Source organism: Drosophila subpulchrella, unplaced genomic scaffold, assembly GCF_014743375.2.
Source record: "Drosophila subpulchrella strain 33 F10 #4 breed RU33 unplaced genomic scaffold, RU_Dsub_v1.1 Primary Assembly Seq64, whole genome shotgun sequence".
In the NCBI taxonomy this organism is placed as follows: Eukaryota; Metazoa; Arthropoda; class Insecta; order Diptera; family Drosophilidae; genus Drosophila; species Drosophila subpulchrella.
This window is the reverse complement of record NW_023665700.1, coordinates 350492-373459: the sequence shown is the minus strand read 5'-3', so window position 1 is coordinate 373459 and position 22968 is coordinate 350492. Positions and strand designations below refer to the sequence as shown.

At 38.4% G+C, this 22968-nt stretch overlaps 1 long non-coding RNA gene across 1 annotated transcript; it reads right to left on the bottom strand.

Annotated features, from left to right (window-relative positions):
* Positions 1-7690: 7690 nt before the first annotated feature.
* On the bottom strand, positions 7691-12581 carry LOC119562586. Its single transcript, XR_005221895.1, has 3 exons — positions 12072-12581; positions 8045-8260; positions 7691-7981 (listed from the first exon to the last, which is right to left on the bottom strand). It is a non-coding gene; the product is annotated as an uncharacterized LOC119562586 (long non-coding RNA).
* Between the last annotated feature and the right edge of the window lie 10387 nt (positions 12582-22968).

The following is a 22968-nucleotide window of genomic DNA, read 5'->3' as shown; positions in this document are numbered from 1 at the left end:
CCGTCGTGAATTCAAGCGAAATCTGTAGAGGTTATCTCCGATTATATTTTGAGTCTGTCAAGCTGCTGGAAAAACTAAGTCGAGAAGCGGAAAAGAGTCTTAGCTCAGGGCCCCGCCAACAGCATCGCCTTTGGGCGATGGAATAAGACCCGACACATATAACCATTTTTGTTTGGAAAAGTTAAGCCCTCCATCAGTTTTGTGACCCTGCCCGATTGAAACATTAATAAGAGAGTTTGCGACCGGTTATATTCGGGCATAACGTCCAGAAAGAATGAAAAATTTTTTAAGACATGCAAAATAAAAATTATTATGTAATACGTTAGTTTAAGTGAAATGTTTAAGATAAAAAAAGATCGTTTATTGATTGATGGCGAAGCAATTTAAAGTCGTGCAAGGAGGCAGAGTCGTCATCCGGTTTTTTTTAAGAGGTGCATTTCGTTCGTGGAATCTTAAATCGTTTTGAGTTTTGGTTCGCATTTCTTTATTATTATCTATACATTTTCCCGCAGCTAGCCGCAAACGTCTCGGCGAAAGCGCTTTCATCGATGGATGTTCCTGCAAGCGGTGAGTGCCTTAGTTTTTACATTTGAAAGATCAGGAGAAAAATCAAGGCGGTATAAAGAAAAGAGAAAAAAATCTAAGTCACACCGCACCCAATTGGCCTGCAATCAGGCAGATCGTGATGTCAAGTTCTCTCCGTGCGATTTTTTATTGAAAGTTTTATTTTAATTATTTATTTCGTACCCCTTGCAGTATTACTCAAATAAAGTTGTAATTTAAATTTAAAATGAATTTCCGCCACAACGAAGAAATAGCTATTGCCAAGTCTTGTGATGATTGTAATTTAAAGTTTCATAATTTCATTTAAAACTATGCCTATCTAATTAAATCGTACCATTATATAATCCTGCATGTTTAGATCTAAGATATGTGTTCGCTTTTATTTACTTTTTTTAGCTGGTAATAAAACCTTTGTAATGTGCTAAATTAGCAGTCTGTTGCCGCAGCTAGGATGATTCCGCAATAGGGTAGCTCGTATTTTATGGGGTCGTTCGGACGTATGGAAGAGAACGGCCAATGGTTGGGTGGGCATTAAGGAACCTCGGGGACATCTAACGAGGTGAATTTGAGACTCGGCTAGGGTATTGGGGGAATTCCGGACTTTCCTTTTGATTTTATACGTTGTTGCTCATTTCCGAGTTTAGCTTGTCCAGCACGCGAAATTAGATTTCGATTACCATTAAAAATAGGCACTTCATGGGGGTTAAGCATTTACATCCACTTCCACAGCCGACAAGCAGCCAGCCGAGTATACCCGCGTGCGCTTGACCTCCACGGTACCACATTCGCCTGAATTTACTTTGAATGTGGCGACTCGTTAGGTATTTCATCAGATAGAGCTGGCGGAAAAAGATATAAAGAAAACGGCTTTTTCAATAAACAATGGAAAGTACGAATTCTGCAGACTCCCTTTTGGGCTAAAAATCGCACCTATTATTTTTTAAGGGGTATTGATGACGTTTTAAGGGACGCCATAGGCAAAATTTGTTACGTCTTCATAGATGACGTGATAATTTTTTCCGAAACAAAAGAGGATCACATCAAACATGTTGATGAGATCCTAAGTCGTTTATGCACCACCGGTTTGCGCTTGTCCCAGGAAAAATCAAAATTTTTTAAAGAAAGCGTCGAATACCTGGGACTTGTAGTACCGCGAGGGGGGATCAAATCTTCCCCAGAAAAAGTGCAAGCCATTCAAAACTTTCTGCCCCCAAAAACATTATTTAATCTTAGATTCTTTCTGGGGCTAGCTAGTTATTACAGATGTTTTATAAAAGAGTTTGCAACCATCGCTCGCCCGCTCACAAATATTCTAAAGGGCGACAATGGAAATGTAGGTGCTAATCAGTCTAGGAAAATTGAGATAAACTTAAATCAAGCCCAAAAAGAGGCATTCGAACGACTGAAAAATATTTTAGCATCGGAGGAAGTAACCCTCATGTATCCCGATTTTAGTAAATCCTTTGACCTAACTACATATGCCTCACAACCTTGCATAGGTGCCGTATTATCTTAAGGTAAACGACCTATTACCATGATTTCGCGAGCAATTCGCAATGACGACGATCATCTGACGGCAAATGTAAAGGAACTCTTAGCCATAGTATGGGCGCTAAAGAGTTTAAGAAACTATCTATATGGGGTAAAGAATTTGACGATCTACACAGATCACAAGCCCCTGACATCAGCTGTATCACCAAAGATTCGACAAAATAATACGCTGGAAAGCGTTTGTCGACGAGCATAATGCCACGGTCGTTTATACCCCTGGCAAACAGAATCAAGTAGCGGATGCTATTTCCCGCCACAATTTAAACGCGCTAGAAGATAGTGTTAACTCTGACGCCGCCACTATTCATAGTGAAAAGTCCTTGACATACGCCATTGAAACAACCGGTAAATTGCTTTGCAAACCAAATTGTGATTGAATAATCACTGCATCCAGCAACCAAAAACTATGTTCTATCCAAAATAAAATGAGACATATTATTCAGTTCAGGGACAAAGACTCTCTACTACATCTCATAAGAGATGTCGTCAACGCAATACATTGCGAACTTCCTGTTCTCGCATTTATTCAACACCCTTTGATTCAGGAATTCCCCTCGACAATCTCTATATATTCAAAATCATTTGTAATTATCGTAACTTACAAATCAGAGAAACTCGAAATAGCTGTGACTGAGCACAACAGAGCACATCGCGCGGCTCAAGAAAACGTTAAGCAAATACTTTCAGACTACTTCTTTCCCAAAATGACAGGAATTTTTAATGAAGTAGTAACAAATTGTAGAGTATGCTCGAAAGGGAAATAAAATCGTCATCCTGAAAAGCAGGCTATCGCTAAAACACCCGAGAAATTCTACACGTCGATATTCTTTCTACGGACGGAAAATATTTTTTAACCGCTGTGGATAAATTCTCTAAGTTTGCCTCCGTTCAACCCATCAGCTCGCGAGCAATTATAGACATTAAAACACCTTTACTTCAACTTGTCAATCTGTTTCCAAAAATAAAAAACCCTATACTGCGACAACGAACGTTCTCTTAATTCAAAAACCATAAGATCAATCTTAACAGGAAACTTTGGTTAGTATTGCAAATTCCCCACCTCTGCATAGCACATCAAACGGAACGGTAGACCGTTTTCATAGTACGTTAGCCGAGATAGCTCGTTGCCTAAAAATAGACAGGAAACTTGACGATACCATTGACCATGTGATACTAGCAACTATAGAGTATAACAAAACAATTCACTCTGTAACAGGTTAAAAACCTGTCGAAATTATCCATTCAACCCCCAATGAATGTTAAAAACAAATAAACGGCTAGGAAACAAATTATCACCACTTTGTTCCGAGGAAACCGTTGAGGCGGCCCTGGGGACAACGGTTTTAATAAAGGGGAGAGTGGTCCATAAGGACAACCCAAGATAGATTAAGAAAAATTAGTATTAACCATTTTCTTTTGTTCCTTTTAGGCTACACCACGTCGGCATATTCCTCCTGACAGTACTGACCACGAACGCGACTTTCCGACTTAGTGACTATTCACACGCTGATTGCATAACGGTGACCGACGGGGGCGTAACTATTTGGGACGAGTACGGATACCTTGGACACACAGCTAATATAACATTTTACGAGACTTATGCGGACAAAACATCTTCATTACGACAAAGTTCCCAAGGAAACATATGGAACTAGTAGTACTCTCCGACGTCGAAAAAATTCGTACATTAGTAGACACAATTAAAATACACCATAGACAGGGTCGTAGTATTAACATGTTAGGATCCGCACTAAAAGTACCCTTCAGTTCCAAAAAAAAAAGTTTCACTTGTGAATCACCTTGGGAATCACCTGGGACATGTCCTCTTGCACAAGTGAAGAACAAGAGACGCTCCATATAGAAAATTGTATGGGATGTCCGCATTTTCACAAGTGAAAATTCAAATGAAAATTTTTCGAAGTCCCACGGGATTTCACTTGTTCCTTATACTCATTTTTCGTATGGCCTGTCACGTGCCGCTGACACGTCCCAAGTGAATCACTTGTGAAAATCACACTTTTCCATGACCTTTCACTTGTGAAATCACTGGCAAGTGACACGTCCCAAGTGAAATCACTTGTGAAAATCAGAATTTTTCCCATAAGTTTTCAATTATGAAAATATTGAATTTAAAGTAAATACATATTTAAATACATTTTAATTCATTTTAATTAGATGGTATTATTCAAATTTTCAACTAATGGACAATTATTGTTTCGGTTTTTTTGTAAGTTTATTTTTAACATTTGTCATCGCCTTTCCTAAACCTTTATCCGGATCCTCTGAATCCTTGGCCAACGCTCCTGAAAAAACATATGCTTAAAAAATGCGATTTATTTGTTTATTTGTATATTTACCTTTTATAGCTGTGTTTAACCCTTTGCAGGATTTTTATTGGCACAAAACATTTCATTATACACATTCGGCTAACGGAACCCATTGAATACCATTAAAAGTTACGTACTTTAAACTAAGATCAATGCACAAAATCTTAAACTTAATGTAGCACGTACCTGACTTTATTATATTAACTAAACGATTAAAGTAACTCTGCTGCGCACAATTAAAATGGATGCTTCCCTTTTCAATCACTCAAACAGAATGCACCAAGTCTTCTCACCCTTTTACTTGATTTCGTATGTTTTCTCTTCGCTGTTGGCGCGTGCCACTGCATTTCATACCCTCTCTAAGGCAAAATATATCCGACTATATAATTTGTACTTCTTAAGTAAAATATACAATACGAATTTTTTTTAAATGTTAATACTAATACTACTAATGTTTTAAATATTGAAATTAATTTTAAAGGACTAATTTTCTATAATTACACTAAAAAAATATATTGTAATAAAAATGTGTAATAAATAAACATAACATTATAAGTAAATCCAAATTACTTAATTTTACTCTAATCAAATAATTTACTTTTATAAATCAATATAAGTTGTAATAATGCTCCAAAAATATTAGGGCATTCACATGTCGCTGCTCCACGAAAATTTTTCCGTCGAAATATTAGTCGCTAGCCGAACATAACGGAGAGACGCAAAAAAAAATAACGGACCGTCCGAAATTTGTCTCTGCGAGCGCGGAGTGCAGGCAGATTATAAGACAAGAAAGAGAGGGAAATATCCGAATATCTGCCTCTCTTTGTTGCACGATCGTTTTCGTGGACAGTCTTCTACGCTGCGCCGACTGCGCTGCTGACGTCAACAGCGGCACAGCGTTTTAGGCACAAAAAAAATAAAAAAAGCTTTTTGCATTGAGCCATGTCACCGCGTCCCTACTGCAGAACTGAAGGGTAATAGCAGGGACTCCAGACTTTGAAGACTGGGAAGAAATAAAATTCAGACAATTGCAGTTAATACAGGCTGAAAATAATCAGATAGACATCAATAGCAAGATTCAAACCCAATTTAATTTTCTGACCCAGTAAGAAGTAAGCTCAATTAGCAAGTCAGACAAGATGGACTCCGACCACCTGTACGAGACAGTTCTTTCAAAAAATAGAGCAGTAATAACTGAATTGGAAAACCTAATTCCATCTTTAACTTTAGCAAAAATTAAATTTGTTGAGTCCAGTTATTTTAGATAACATTGCCGTGAGAGTGATAACGAATGATCACGTAGTTATGGTAGGCGAAGGCATATGTTTATCATCAACGACGCTGCTGCAAGCATAACGGGCGCCAATACTCATCAAAACATTGCCGGCACGTTTCTTATAACCTTCGAGGACCAGATAAGCCTGAAAGGTACCCCATACGTAAATAATCATGGGGTTCTGAAGAAAACACCAGCTGTGCCCGTCATGGCAAAACATCAACATTACGGAGCATCACCAACTCCTCCGTGATGCTTTGCTCTCTTCTTTCTGATCCGACGCCGAAATGACAAGAAGAACCGGAGCAAGCTGCTGGCAGAAATACTTGGAAAAACCGAGGGCGGCCTTAACTTAAAACTGGGAGGAGTTAGCCCGACTACGGTCAACGATCTGGGGCCATCACCGGATGCACGCGTAAGCGGGAATCCGGCCGGTGAAATCCGATCCGGACCATGCAAGCGCTGAGTGGTCACAGCGTCAACAAAGTTCGGCCAGCAACAGAGTTGCGGGCCGCCAGCAGCGGCTGCCCAAAAGTGCGGCATCAGCATCTTGGCCGAACGATGCAGTGGCGAGCCGCAGTTTCATTTTGAATTGTACTTTTAGTTTATAAACAGAGCTCAAGCTGCCCTAACGGGTTATCAATAAATAAAATAAAATATAATGAAATAACTTTAATTTACACACAGAAAAAGGTGAATGCTCAGGCAGTGTAAGGTGCTCTGAACTGGTAAATGTGTCCATTTTTGTTGACTACAAACTTAGAGTATGTCAAAAGTTGAGGAATCTCAAGGGCTATACACCCTAAAATTTATTTGAAATCGTTTTAGCCCTTTTTTAAAAAATTAAAAAAAAAGCTGGAATAGTCTAAAAAAAAAACAACTTTGGCCCATAATTTTAAAACGGTGGTATTTATACAAATTATGTTAGAAAGTATTTTAAAATACCTATCTAACGACATATAGTACAAGCCTGTAGCTTTAGTAGTTCACAAGTTACGGGTGTACAACATTTAGCTATTTATAGCCGTTTTTCGTCAAACTAGCTAGTCTTTTCAAAAGTGGTAGAACTAATGTTTCTAATATTGAGCTGTTAAGCACCGTCTAGAATTTTCAGGACTCTACAGTAACGTTTTGGGACAAACTGACAAACAAAATAAAATTTTCATTTTGAGAAATGCCCCAAAATCTCGTTTTGCGTATTACTTTTGAACGGAGCATCCGATTTTGACAGTTGAGGTATCATTAATAGTATATTAATAGCGGGGGGTATTTATCTCCACCGACCCCAACAGATCAAATTTTCTACATTTACATGTTTACACTTTCACCGCTCTTTCTCCCAAACCAATTGATTTTTTATGCAATCCTTTTAGTATTTTCAAAACCTTTCGATTGATGTATCGCTCGAAACAATCGGACGATTACAGTAGATTTTCATTTCCTCGTGTATATATAGTAGTCGCCTTCTGTTGCGCTTCGTCTTTACGTGGACTACCGTCCACAGTGATATTCTTGATCGGCATCACCACCAGACAAGTCTGATTCTTCAAAAACTAGTATCTCAGTTTTAAAGCTATCGGGATGAAACTTTCCTTATTTATATTGCATGTAGTATATAAGTCGAGACGAGCCGGAATTATCAAAAAATATTTTTTTTAATGTAAAAAAATTATAACTTTGTTGTTTTTTGACATATTAATATCCACTCTTGGGAATATCATTCTTTTAATATTTCAGAATTCGAATAAAACTTAAATCAAATCGGACGACTTCATCATATAGCTGCCATAGGAACGATAATTAATGGCAAAATAATACATAGACCGTTATATTTCGTTTTCGGTAAACATACACGGTATGAAATTGAAATGGAACATTATCTTAAAATTTGTATTATTAGTTTATTTATCTAAATATAGGAAAGCTGTGTACAATGTACATACACGGCGTAGATAAAAATATATTATGTATGCGAGTATATAAAGGCATATGTATATGAAGATAAGTTTAGTATCACACTAGTAGAAATAATGCGAAGAGTCATGAGCTCTATACTGTTTTGGTGTCAGCTTGGGGTTGAAGGCACCCAAGGCCGCCTCGTTGGTGGACGATGGAGGTGCCGGGGCAGTGTAAGTCCGGAAGCGCGACCTCAGGAAGTTTTGCATGGATCGCAGGCGGATGATGGGTGCGCAGGGTGATTGTCGAAGCGAATTGTGGTTCAGGGCCCAGTAGATCACCGGACTATTGACCGAGTAGAAGTAGCCTGAAAAAGATTCGTTGGTAAGTGAGTGCTCCTGGTCCCATTTCACCATGGGATTTGACTCACCCAGCAGGAGGCATACGTAAACGGAGATCTGGCTGAACTGCTGCCGAAGTTTTTGTAGAAGATGCAAAAGATGAGTGGGGACCAGCAGGCTATGAAGATCACTGCCGATGCGATCAGCATGTTGGCCAGGTGCCGGCGGGACCGAAGTGTAGATGTCTGGGGCAATGGGGGTCCGGGTGTCGCCGGTCCCCTCCCCGCCCGGTTAATGCGTTGTCCCTGTGAGTGAGCTCGAATCTCTGTCATAACTTAATAAAATTGTTTAGACTTATCTTATAAGTATGCCTTATTTTCTAAAAGTTATTTATCGTAGTCTCTATAAAAAGGTAAAAGTCGATTTCGATCATGGTCCCCTAACCCAAACCATAAGAGCTAGAAGTAAGGAAAAGGATTTCGTGAAAATCGACTCCAAAGGTCTTCCTCTTAAAAATCTCGAAATATTGATTGGAAATTCGAATAACTCAAACTTGAGTTCTCCCAAAGTTGAATCATCTCGTTCTTCAGCCCGATAGCTTTAAAACGGAGGGACTAGTTTGCGTAGAAACGGAAAAAATGAAAAAAAGGCCAATTATTCGTGAAAATACGCAAAAAATACGATGATTATGAAGATTTTTTTGTTTCGGTCCTGGTTGACCATTTGTCGGATTTGTCCATATAAGTCTGAACGAGCCGGCTCGGACAACTACAAGGGTGGTCTTTTGACAGTATTTTTGTGAAAATACTTTTGTATTTTCACAAAAAAAAAATGAAATATATTCATAATTTGAACTTACATCTTGTTAACTTTGGCATCAATGGAAAGGTAGTTTAAATGCCGTTTGAATGATACAATACATTTCTTAACACATTCAGTACTTATTGAAAAGGACGAATTTGTGTGAAAATGTCCTTTTTGAACTTTTTTCCTCGACTTGAAAACTTAAATTTTTTGATGCAAAAAGTTTCTTCAAAAAAAATAATAGTAACTGCAAAAAGAATTTTTCAAAAATCATTTTGCTTATATTTTTTATGATTTTTTGAAAATGCTTAGAAACATGCATTTTAGCCATATTTTTCTCTTTTTCATACAAATTTTTTCCGACAGTGTCACCTTTAAAAAATCATAAAAAATATAAGCAAAATGATTTTTGAAAAATTCTTTTTGCAGTTACTATTATTTTTGTTTGAAGAAACTTTTTGCATCAAAAAATTTAAGTTTTCAAGTCGAGGAAAAAAGTTCAAAAAGGACATTTTCACACAATTTCGTCCTTTTCAATAAGTACTGAATGTGTTAAGAAATGTATTGTATCATTCAAACGGCATTTAAAATACTTTTGACCACCCTTGTATATCCCATGTGTCCAATAGGAATAATCGAAAAGTTTTTTTTATTTGGTTTGAAAGATTATTACTTCGGGGTTTTTATACCCTTGCACAGGGTATTATGATTTCAGTCAGAAGTTTGTAAGTTGTTTTTTAACATATAACCTCCTACGCTTGGAAATAACATTTTCTAATTCGTTTTGAATCTTGAATTTATTTTTATTAAAATCGGACGAATTTATCATATAGCTGCCATAGGAACGATCGGAAAATTGGTGGGAAAATAATATGAAACAAATTATAGCTTCGGTGTTTTTTAACATATAACCTCCTACGCTTGGAAATAACATTTTTTAATTAGTTCTGAAGTTTGAATTTAATTTTATCAAAATCGGACGACTATATCATATAATTGCCATAGGAACGATCGGAAAACTGGTGGGAAAAAAATGTGAAACAAATTATAGCTTCGGTGTTTTTTGATATATTATCTTATACTATTGGGAAAATCAATTTTTGTATTTTTAAATTTAATAATTATAACTGCAAGGGTATACAAACTTCGGCTTGCCGAAGGAATAATCGAAAAAATAATGGAATCTTTTGTTTGAAAAATTTTAACTTCGGTGTTTTTAGACATATTATTTTCTTCTCTTAGGAATATCATTATTTAAATAAAGATGGGAATATTAGTGAGAAAATAATTAAAGCTTCGTTATATTTGTTGATAGCAGGAAGAGTTGCAAACTTCTGACTGAAATCATTATACATTATATACCACAACCCTAAATCAAACAAGGAAGAGTAACTCGACTATCAGATACCCGGTACTCAGCTAAATAGACCAAAGGGAGATGAAGATATTCGGGCAGCAAAGCGAGATTAGAATGCTTCACCTACCCGCGATCTCAATATATTGTTATGTGGGCGGTAGAAAGATTAAAGCGTTCTGGGCGTTAGAGTGGGCGTGGCAAACTTTTTTTTGGGTCAATCAATAGGTATTGATGAGACTAATACATTTAAGTTAATATTTTGTTTCTAGTAAGCAAATTGTGGGCGCCACTGGTTTGGTCGGCCTGTGGGCGTTAGAATGGGCTTGGCAAACTTTTATTGGATCAATCCATTGGTATTGACAAGACTAACACCTTTCAGTTAACATTTTTTTGCTAGCATGAAAATTGTGGGCCCAACAGGCTTGGGCGTTTTGTGGGCGTTAGAGTGGGCGTGGCATATTCGCGTAACAAACTTTCGCTGCATACAAGGCCTCGGAATCGAAATCTGAAATCCCATGCCAAGTCCCAACTTTATAGCTTTTGTAGTTTCCGAGATCTCAGCGTTCATAAGGACGGGCAGACAGGCGGACATAGCTAGATCGACTCGGAAACGCTTCCTCCTACCTGTTACATACTTTCCGACGAATCTAGTACACCCTTTTACTCTACAAGTAACGGGTATAAAAACACATTACACAACTCTAAATATGGCGAAAATAGCAACAATGACGAGCAAAATACTAGTTTGGAACTTTTATATTCCTACATAGTGTAGTATGCACATTTATTGAATATCTACTGTACCAAGAGTACTTGAAGCAAACACACTGTAACACTTTGTTGCAGTGTTTACATAAACAAAGGCCCGGTCAAAAACCTAAGTGGCCGAAACATGAGTCGATCGGCGCGCTCACAGAAAGTGCAAGTGTCAGCATTCTGTTACCCACGCCGGCCGCTCAGCCAAACTCAAGTACATATATATACCCTCGCGCTCCAGCTAAAGAGAGCATAATTAAATACACTAATATATATAAGATATACATAGCCGTCTCTCTGCCGTCCAACTGTAGGCAGCGCAGCTACGAGACTTAGGCTTACTTAGAACCTAAGGAAAATTGTTAAATCAGAAACAACTTGACGTTGGAAGCGGCATTAATGCTGCTCCTGAATACAAATAAAGAATACAAATAAAGAATATTAAAACTACCAAAAGATGCGTTCTCACTACATGGCGACCGTGACTTTGGTCCGAAAGAATCTGGACCTGGATATGGACCTCACAGAATAAGAAGACAACAGCAACAAACGGCAACGACAAAAACAACGGCAGCAACACTACACTATACACTACAATAACAAGAACCAAAAGAAGAAAAGCAGTGAGTAGAGTAGAGGTGCAGAAACATCTGTGTTCATCTGTGTCCATCGATGTTTTCGATGTTTTCAAAAAAAACTTCGATGTTTAAAAAAAAAAAAAATGCAAAAAGAACAGAAACAGCACAAACAGTAACATGAGATTTATTTGAGATCATTTAAAGTGTCTATTTCTATTCAGGAACAAAAGTTGATCAACAACTTCAGGCTTAAGCCTTGTCCTGCGGTCAGATATGGTTTGTCCAGCTTTGCTGAATACTCGTTCAGACTCACAGGACGAGGCTTGTATACAGAAAAATTTTTTTGCAACCAATTTCAGTTCGTTGTTAGCAGTCATCTGTAAAAAATATTTCTTATTTAACATGTTAGTCATAATTATTTAAAAATTTAAGAAAAGCATGTTAAACTGTATGTAATTTTCTATTCACTAAACAACATAACAAAACAAGAGCTACTTTATTTTAACGCTTGCGCCAAATTTTTGCGGCATTAGTAGCAAATTTATGAATGTATGTGTGTACATACACATACATGCACACATATCTAAAGGAAGCGTGGGCTTGTAAGGATATATAACTTACTTTTCAGGTAATTCTCCATCTTGCCTTCGTCATCCATCAACGCCCACCAACACCATCAACTAGAAATCCTAAGTATTATCAACAATTTTGTTAGTTTTTAGAAAAAACAATAAGAAATTCATTTACTTACAAATTTTTCTCACCGAGCGCAGAGTTGTTTGTGAAAACATCGATGGTGGTCACGAACCATCGATGGTTCCGATAACATCGATGTTTCACTCGATGTTTCTGCACCTCTAGAGTAGAGTGTGATGTGTGCCAAACGAAGTGGCGTGGTAAAAAGATTAAAAGCCAGAAAGGCTGAACTACTGAAGCTGCTCATCAGCGGCAATGCAATAGATGGAACAACTCGGTAAAAATACATGCCAAAGTTGAACACTTAAAAAATTTGCTAACAGTACGTAAAAATCAGACCACAGCCACACACACATCAACCTACCCTGTAATCCCAAATATTGCCAAAATTATAAACACATTGCCTCCTCCAGAAAAAGTTGCCATTCCAAAGCTGAAGAAGACGTGCCCGGATGACTGCGAGGAACCACTGTACTCCCCCCATTGCGAGTACACCTGTGTAGCCAGCACCGGTGCCCCACCATAGAGGTACAGCCTGTGCAGCCAGCACCGGTACCGTCGGGCGCATCAAGCCAGACCAAGGAAGAGTGAACCGATAGCGCTACGAAGAGCGCATAATTTTTTTTTTTGCTGCACTGCGTTGCAAAATTTTTTTAATTGCACTGCGAAGCATATTTTTTCATTTATTTCATAAAAACAAATGTTAAAATTGAGCGACATAAAAGTTGCCCGATTAGAGTGTGGCCTGAAAACCATACACAAAAATAGGTAGAAAACTTGTAAAAATAGATGCAAAGTAATGCAATAAGTAAATTTTCTACAGAAACAGATTCTTATAATTTAAAAGTATATACGCCAAAAATGGCTATAGTAGATGGTAAGTCAGTGGACTCCACTGCAAATGTTATCAATAAAGTCGAGTCGGATAACATTTACTTAGAATTAATTCATACATTGTTAATAATAATTGTTGTTATAATGTGCTCAAATTGTTTCTATAAACTTTATAAATTGCATAATAAATGTCTTAAGAAAAAATATGTGAGCCAGGAAAATGATCTGGACAAAATTTAAAAAAAAGTTTTTTGGCACAAACAACATTAATAGAAAAATAATGCTGTAATTAAATTTTAAAATTAAAGAAAATGGAATAAAATAAAAATAAATAAATAAAAAATAAATTAACTAAAAATGGCTACTCTAAAAGCAATTAGAGACACATATGATAGGGACATTCATTTTAAAGAAAGAATTCTGCAATTAGTTGCACCAGCTTCAGTAAGCATTTATGAATTAGAAAATGTATATATTAAAAAATTTAATTTAGATGCCTCTCCACTAATTCATTGCACAAGCACCCAAAAGGAAATTGTCCTATCCATCATTCCAGGGGTACAAGTTAGATCAGTAGTAGACGAACACCCAATACTAGGTAGAGCAATAGTAATGATGGTCTTTAAGAAATAATTCATCTCCACAATGTAATGGAATGGAATGAATTATATAAGCAAATAAATAACATGAAAGTTGATTTTGATAAATCATATAAGTCACTTACTCAAAAAAGGCCAATTCAATAAAATACCATTAAAAAACATGTGGAAATTCTAGTAAAATGCTTTAATGAAGCACGAATACTAATACATGGCCAGAGGGAAAAATTAAATCAAGATCATTGGTCCCAAGTATCTAAATTTTTGATCAGACTACGATCTAATTTAATATCAATGAAACAAAAGTTTAAGTTGGACATATCAGTACCGACTATACTTAACACTTCCCTAGCAGTTGAAACTGGTGATGAGCCGGAATCAACAAAACAAACTGACATTGACCAAATAGAATCAGAAGACCTTACAGAAACAAATCCTAAAATAGAAGAGCAAGATTTAAATAAGCTTACTATTCCAGCTGTTTTAATGTCAGATCTGGATAATTCTACAGATTCTGATGATAGTTCAAGCATAATAGAAAACAAAATAAGAAACAATATCACAATTGCACAATCTAATATTGATTTTATTAATACAGCATCCAAGCTTATACCAGTTTTCGATGGTAAAGCTGAAAACTTAACAAGTTAAAAACAAAACAAAGCTAAAAGGTGTCGCTAGAAATCTAATCGGAAATGAAACAACAATAACTGAAGTCATTTCCAGATTAAAAAGCAACTGTAGAAGTGTTGTCAGCAAAACTGATGAACCTACAGCAACGCAATAAAACTGCTAATCAGTACACACAAGAGGTTGAGCAGATGACAAAATCTTTAGAAGGTGCATATATAACAGATGGCTTACCCCTAGAGTTAGCTAGAAGTTATTCCACTCAGCATGCAGTCAAAGCAATGACTAAAAATTGTACAATCGATAAGGTTAAACTTATCATGCAAGCTGGTACCTTCAATACTATGAATGATGCCATATCAAAATTTGTAAACAGTTGCACAGAATCAACCGGACAGCCAAATATTGTCATATATTACAAAAATTACCCGCAGCGCGGCGGAAACCGCGGACGAGGAAATTACAGAGGTAATTTTTATAGTCGTTATAATAATTTCAACAACAATAGTACCCAAAACAATACTGGACGAGGCCAATATAGAGGAAACTATATACTATGTTTATGCTAAGGGTTTCATGATTTCTTAAAAGCGTGAAATAAAATTTGCTCCTGTTTATGCGACACGGACGAATTCATGCATTTTATCAATCTCAGCTGACAGAGATGCCGGACCAGTGGAAAAAGGTGTTAGCGATTATTAAGACGATTATTTTTTTCGATTCACATGAAATTATCTTCCTAATATTAATGATTAAGTGTGTACAAGCCAATATAAAATTTTTTACCGTCAAAATAAAAGATGAAAACTAGTTTCCATTGGCACTGAATGAACAAATAATTTGTTAAATGTAAGGTGTATTTATGTATTTATATCAATCTGGCAACTCCGATAGTTATATAGAGTTACCGGAGTTTAATTGTCACCATTTCACGCTTTGAGGTTGAATTCATAGTCATCTTTCGTGTGTTGTCGAATTCATGAAACGGTGTTTATGCACACACAAATCAGCCCATTTCATGAAATGAAAGCGTGAAATGGCCATCGCATAAACGCAGTAATAGAGGCCGTGGCAACTCAAGTCAAGGACACAACAATAATAACCAAAATAATATCCGAGTAACCAATAGTACATCGGGAAACTCACAAAACCCTTTAGATATTCAACAGTAGAAAATGCAAAGGTTCATACCGTTAATCTCAGTCAGAACAGATTTGTATCATTCAATCATGTGGCTACAGGAAACAAACTTTACTTTTTAGTAGACACAGGTGCAGACATTTCAGTAGTTAAAGAAAATGCTGATGTCTTTCATGACTTATAAGATAATTATATTATAGACATAAGAGGAATAAGTCAGGAGGTAACCAAATCCAAGGGGATAACTTCTATTGAGATACAGACCACTAAGTACATAATCCAACACGATTTTCATATCGTGGACTTACATTTCGCTATCCCTTGTGATGGCATTTTAGGAATCGATTTTATAAGAAAATACAACTATCAATTTGACTTCAAGTCATCTGAAGTTTGGCTTATAATCAGACCTAATAACTTAAAATTTCCAATTTATGTTCTAATAACGTACAGTTCTGGCAACAACTCAATACTTCTGCCAGCAAGATCCCAAGTTATTAGAAAAATTCAACTAAATTCAAAAGAAGACAGTGTATTTATTCCAAATCAAGAAATTAAGCATGGTATTTATATAGCAAGTATCATAGCTTCATCTAAAAACGCTTTCATAAGACTACTCAATACCACAAATAAAGATCAAGTAGTCAGTACAAATAATTTAGCTTATGAATCACTTTCGAACTACGATGTGGTCAAAACTAGTCTCGAAAATAGAGAAAAGTCTGTATCATCTCAACGTTCGAAAAACTTTTCTCCACAATTCAAGTCACAGCTTTCAAGTCTATGCACCCAATATAATGATATATTCGGATTGGAAACCGAACCAATAAGCACAAATAATTTTTATAAACAAAAACTGAGATTAAAGGATGATGAATCAAAGTATATAAAAAACAAGGAAGAACGCTATAGTAGAGTACCTCGACTATCAGATACCCGTTACTCAGCTAAAGGGATCAAAGGAAAATGGAGATATGCAAGCAGCAAAGCGAGATTGAAATGCGCCACCTACCGCCGGTAGACAGATTTAAGCGTTGTGGACGTTAGAGTGGGCGTGGCAAAGTTTTTTTTGGTATTGACGAGACCAATACATTTCAGTTAAAATTTTTTATCTAGCATGAAAATTGTGGGCGCCACAGGCTTGGGAGGTTTGTGGGCGTTAGAGTGGGCGTGGCATGTTCGTGTAACAAACTTGCGCTGCGCTCAAGCCTACGGAATCCAAATCTGAAATCCCATTTCTCTATCCTTGATATTTTCCGAGATATCCGCGTTCATATTTACGATTTTTTGAAGTTTGTGGGCGGTTTGTGAGCGTTACAGTGGGCGTGGCAAACTTTTTTTGGATCAATCGATAGGTATTGATGAGAACAATACATTTCAGTTTTGGGTGGTTTGTGGGCGTTAGAGTGGGCGTGGCACTCTGCTGAAATGCGGGAAATACAATCTAAAGTTACATCCAGAAAAATGTTCCTTTTTATGCATGAAGTGATTTTTCTCGGTCATAAATGCACAGATAAAGGAATACTTCCAGACGACAAGAAATATGAAGTCATTATGAATTACCCTGCGCCGCACAATGCGGACAGCGCTAGACGATTTGTAGCATTTTGCAATTATTATAGACGTTTCATAAAAAATCTCGCCGAATATTCACGGCACATAACAAGATTATGTAAAAAGAATGTTCCTTTTGAATGGACAGATGAATGAACTCATAGAACCTACTTTGCTACAATATCCCGATTTCAGCAAAGAATTTTGTATACTTACTGATGCAAGTAAACAAGCGTGTGAAGCGGTTTTAACTCAAAACCATAACGGACTCCAACTTCCCATTGCATATGCATCAAGAGCTTTCACTAAGGGAAAGAGGAAATAAGTGTACAACTGAGCAGGAATTAACTGCAATTCACTGAAAATATTACATTTTCGACCATATATTTATGGAAATCACTTTACAATCAAAACAGATCACAGATCATTAATATATCTATTTTCAATGATAAATCCGAGTTCCAAACTGACACGTATGAGGCTAGAGTTAGAAGAGTATGATTTCACAGTTGAATACCTAAAGGGAAAAGACAATTATGTAGCTGATGCGTTATCAAGAATAACCATTAAAGATCTACAAAACATTACTCGAAATATAAAGAAAGTCACTAGATATCAAAATAGACAGAGATTCCGCGCGGAAAACAAACAAATAGAATTGCCTACGCAATCTATAGAGAAAGCTTCTAAGCCCAACGTATATGAAGTCATAAACAATGACGAAGTACGTAAAGTAGTGACCTTGCATGTAAAAGATATGCTATGTTTATTTAAACATGGTAGGAAAATTACTGCAAGATATGTTGTTAGCGATTTATATACCAATGGAAACAAAATCAGCCAACTCAAAATGGCACCGTGGGAAAATATCTTTGAACATGTATCAAGAGATAATTTTAAACAAATGGGTAACAAGATATTGAATACTTAAGAGTAGCGCTACTCAACCCGGTGACCCTTATAGAAAAACAAAACGAAAAAGAAGCAATACTGTCTAAATTACATGATGATCCAATACAAGGAGGTCATACTGGCATTACAAAAACCTTGACCAAGGTCAAAAGACATTATTTTTGGAAAGGTATGACTCGAAATATTACTGAATACATACGAAAATGTCAGAAATGCCAAAAAGCTAAAATAACTAAGCACAATAAGACTCCATTGATAATAACTGATACGCCTATAAATGCTTTCGACAGAGTGATAGTGGACACTATTGGTCCACTACCAAAATCAGAAAATGGCAATGAGTTGCAGTCACTCTAATATGTGACCTGACTAAATATTTAGTTGCCATACCAGTTCCAAATAAAAACGCGAACACTGTCGCTAAAGCAATTTTTGAATTATTTATTCTGTAGTACGCTCCAATGAAGACGTTCATTACGGACATGGGTACAGAATATAAGAATTCAATTATAAATGACTTGTGCAAATACCTAAAAATTGAAAATATAACATCTACGGCACACCACCACCAGACAGTAGGAACAGTAGAACGAAGTCATAGAACTTTCAATGAATACATACGCTCATATATATCGGTTGATAAAAGTGATTGGGACGTATCGCTTCAATATTTCGTTTTTTGTTTCAACACGACCCCTTCAATGGCACATAATTATTGTCCATACGAGCTAGTATTTGGTATAACAAATAATTTACCAAAACAATTTAATAGTATAGAAAATATAGAACCCATATATAATATAGATGACTATGCTAAGGAAAGTAAATCTAGATTAGAGGTAGCATACAAAAGAGCTAGAATAATGATAGAAAAAAATAAAGAAAATATTAAGGTACTATATGATCAGAAAATAAACAACATAGATAAGAAATGAAACAGGTCATAAGTTAGATTATCAATATACCGGTCCGTATAAAGTAACGGAAACAGGGGAAAGAAATAACATTGTATTAATGAATAACGAATTATTCCCAATTCCATTCACTTTGTATCTAAAAAAAAAATTAAAAAAAAAAAGATTTAAACAAAAAAATAATTATTCCTTTAAGTAAAATATACTAATAAAATAACTTTATAATATTACGTTATTTTTCAAAAGGAGGGAGATGTAGTATGCACATATATTGAATATCTACTGTACCAAGAGTACTTGAAGCAAACACACTGTTACACTTTGTTGCAGTGTTTACATAAACAAAGGCCCGGTCAAAAACCTAAGTGGCCGAAACATGAGTTGATCGGCGCGCTCACAGAAAGTGCAAGTGTCAGCATTCTGTTACACACGCCGGCCGCTCAGCCAAACTCAAGTACATATATATACCCTCGCGCTCCAGCTAAAGAGAGCATAATTAAATACACTAATATATATAAGATATACATAGCCGGCGACGGCTACATAGAAGGCGACGGAGAAGCTCGGAGAGGTGTATCCTGGGGCGGAAATCGTTGCACTAGATTGGTGCGACGTCCCCAGCAGACCACGAGCGAGGATATGGCTGCCGTCGTCTATCAAAGCACCGGAGGACATCCTCTTTATGTTGCAAAGATGCAACCCCAATTTGCCCACGCACGACTGGAAAGTCGTAAAGGTGGAACCTCACGAGGGGCCGATCAGCCAGGCCATCGTGGTACTGAATAAGGAGTCAGTATCCCCAATAGAGGCCGCTCACGGGGAGCTGAACTTCGGATTCAGTGCCATCCGCATCAAAGTCTATAAGGGAGACTCTAACTTGAAGGAGGACCCGACCGGCAACCCAGCCGAGCAGGCCTTTCCCGAGGAGATAGAGGCTCCTGGAGATGATGAACCGGAAGATGGCTACTCAACCGACGCGTCGCTAAGCAGAGGGATGCAGGCGATGAATCCGGCGGACGAAGACGACGGAGACCTCAGCGGCAGCGAGGAAGCGGACGTCACAGTGGTGGAGGGGAACTCGGCAAATGTCGCTAAGACTACTGCAAGTGAACTTCCATCACAGTAAAGCAGCGTCGGCTGCCCTCCTGCTCCGCCTGGCTGACGGCGGGGCAGACCTAGCACTCATACAGGAGCCTTGGGTGGTAGGAGGCAAGGTTGCTGGACAGGGTACCAAAGATTTCAAGCTGCTGCTTGATCCAAAAGAAGGTAAAATTCGAACCTGCATTTTAGCCAAAAGGCACCTTAGCATATTCCTGATTCATAATTACAGCAACGGAGACAACACCGTAGCAAGTCTGGAACTTCCAGCGGCTACAATCATGGTGGCTTAAGCTTACATGGCCTTCGAGAAGGAAGACCCCCCAGACGAGCTTGTCCGGACACTGGTCAAAGAGAGCGAGGCGCTCAAAATAGGACTGGTAATCGGCTGCGACGCAAACGCTCACCAAACTCAGTGGGGAAGCCCAACAAGCAAAAACAAGGGTGAGTCTCTTTTTAACTTCATCCTTGGCTCAAATCTGTTTCTATGCAACAGGGGTAATACCCCCACCTTTATCACAAAAAATAGCCAAACAGTCATTGACCTTACCATGGTGTCAGGTAATCTGCTAGAATCAGTCAGAAACTGGGAAGTCTCAAACGAACACTCTTTCTCTGACCATAGATTTATAGAAACCACTTTATCACTAGACCCTTCTACTCCAGCTGAATTCGTCAACCATAGACGTACCAACTGCCGCGCTTATAGGGAAGCCCTTCTAAACATTCTTCCAATAGAACCCCCAAATGACAACAGTGATATACTCAGTCTTGATAACATAGTAGGGATGTTCACGAATGCCTGCAACTCGGCTTTCGAAGCAGCCCACCCTAAACGCAAACCGAGAGGAACCAAAAAGACTCCTTGGTGGACACAGAAACTTTCAGAACTCAGATCCAGTTGCAGAACCCTTTTTAACAGGGCAAAAGCAGGAAATGAGGATCTAAAATGGCAACAGTACAAGTTAGAACTAGCCTCCTACAAGAAGGCCATAAGGAAAGAAAAAAGATCAGCTTGGCAGACCTTCTGCTCAAACATAGAGGAAACAGCCGATGCAGCTCGGCTTAGGAAGATCCTCTCCAAAACAACCCCCTCCTTGGGGTACCTTCAAAAACCAGATGGCTCGTGGACAGACTCTAGTGAGGAGTCCCTAAGCCTACTACTAGACACCCACTTTCCGGGTAGTCTCCCGGTAGAACGTCTCCCAGAAAATCATGCAGGTCTAAGCATTGACTTGGAAACGCTTCTTTCCGAACGCAACATAAGTTGGGCCATAAACAGCTTCAAACCCTTCAAATCACCAGGACCCGATCATCTCTCACCTGCGCACATCCAACACGCAGGTCAACTTGCCATCAACTGGCTAAAGACAATTTTCCGTACCATTTTTAGGATAGGAACGTTGCCATCAACATGGAGGGAAACAAAGGTAGTCTTTATACCCAAAGCGGGCAAAGCCTCGCACACGATGACGAAAGATTTTAGGCCCATAAGTCTGACACCCTTTCTCCTTAAGAGCTTCAAGCGACTGATTGGACTGCACATCAGGTCAGTCATGGACTCGAAACAGTTATCAGCAGCGCAGCATGCATATTCAAAAGGCAAGTCCACCGAATCAGCTCTACACGCGGTAGTCGAAAAGTCACTCAATCACAAGGAATACGCACTTGCTGCATTTCTGGACATAGAGGGCGCTTTCAACAATGTTCTCCCTACAGCCATAACCGAATCCCTCACCGACCTGGGTGTTGAGATCCAAGTCGTGGAGTTAATCCATAAATTGCTGATGAGCAGAATGGTAACCTCCACCCTAGGAATCTCAACACAAACAAGGTTCTTGAACAGGGGAACCCCTCAGGGTGGTGTACTCTCCCGCCTGCTATGGAACATCGCATTAAATAAGCTGTTGTGCTACATGGAAGGGGGTGGATGCAAGGCTGTGGCATATGCGGACGATGTAGCCATTATTTTCTCAGGAAAATTTCCTCAGACACTATGCGATCTAATGACCGCCAAACTTAAAATACTCTCTGACTGGACAACAGAAAGAGGTCTAGGGGTAAACCCCTCGAAAACGGAACTGGTGCTGTTTACAAACAGATACAAGATTCCTCAACTAAACCCACCAATATTAAATAACTGCTCTCTCTCCTTCAGTGACAACGCCAGGTATTTGGGGTTAGTATTAGATAAGCGTCTGACATGGAGACTAAATAGCCAAGAGAGAACGAGGAAGGCAACAAATGCCCTCTACTCCTGCAAAAAGGCCATCGGAACGAAATGGGGCATGACCCCAAAAATCGTCAACTGTATACACACAGCGATAGTTAAGCCTATTCTGCTCTACGGAGTGTCAATATGGTGGCCCGCGCTAATGAAGCAGACAACCACAACAAACCTAAACATGGTACAACGAATGGCATCCTTATGCATAAGCGGAGCCCTTCGCACCACCCCCAACGAGGCGCTAAATGCTATTCTGAACCTGCCAAGTCTGGACTTAGCCGGCATGGAACGAGGTAAAATAGCTGCGGTTCGGATGAGGGACTTAGGGCAGTGGAAACCCCAAATATACGGCCAGGATACTCCAGCAAGACACAATGATCTCACCCAGTACAGATCTATGCAAACCTATTGAATACATCCACACCCCCTTTGAAGCATTGCTCCCAACCAGAGAAGACTGGGAGCAAGGCCAGCCGGGCCCTACAGAGGCAGTCAATTTCTACACTGACGGCTCAAAATTAAATAATCAAGTCGGTGGAGGTATATACTCCGAACAACTTAATATCAGGAAATCCTTCAGACTTCCGGATCACTGTAGCGTCTTCCAGGCGGAAGTATTTGCCATAATTGAAGCTTTGATGCTTCTGAACGATGCAAACTGTCAGAATAAACTGATTAACATCTATAGTGATAGTCAGGCGGCTATCAGGTCGATTATCTCGACCAATACAAACTCCCACACCATATCAAACTGCCGCAAATCTCTGCACGAGATGGCTCTGCAGTTTAAAATTTACCTGATTCCGGGTCACCGGAACATTACAGGCAATTGTATTGCAGATGAGCTGGTCAGGCATGGCACTACCGTTTGTCTCCTTCCGGACAAGGAGAACATTGGTATGCCGATGGCCACC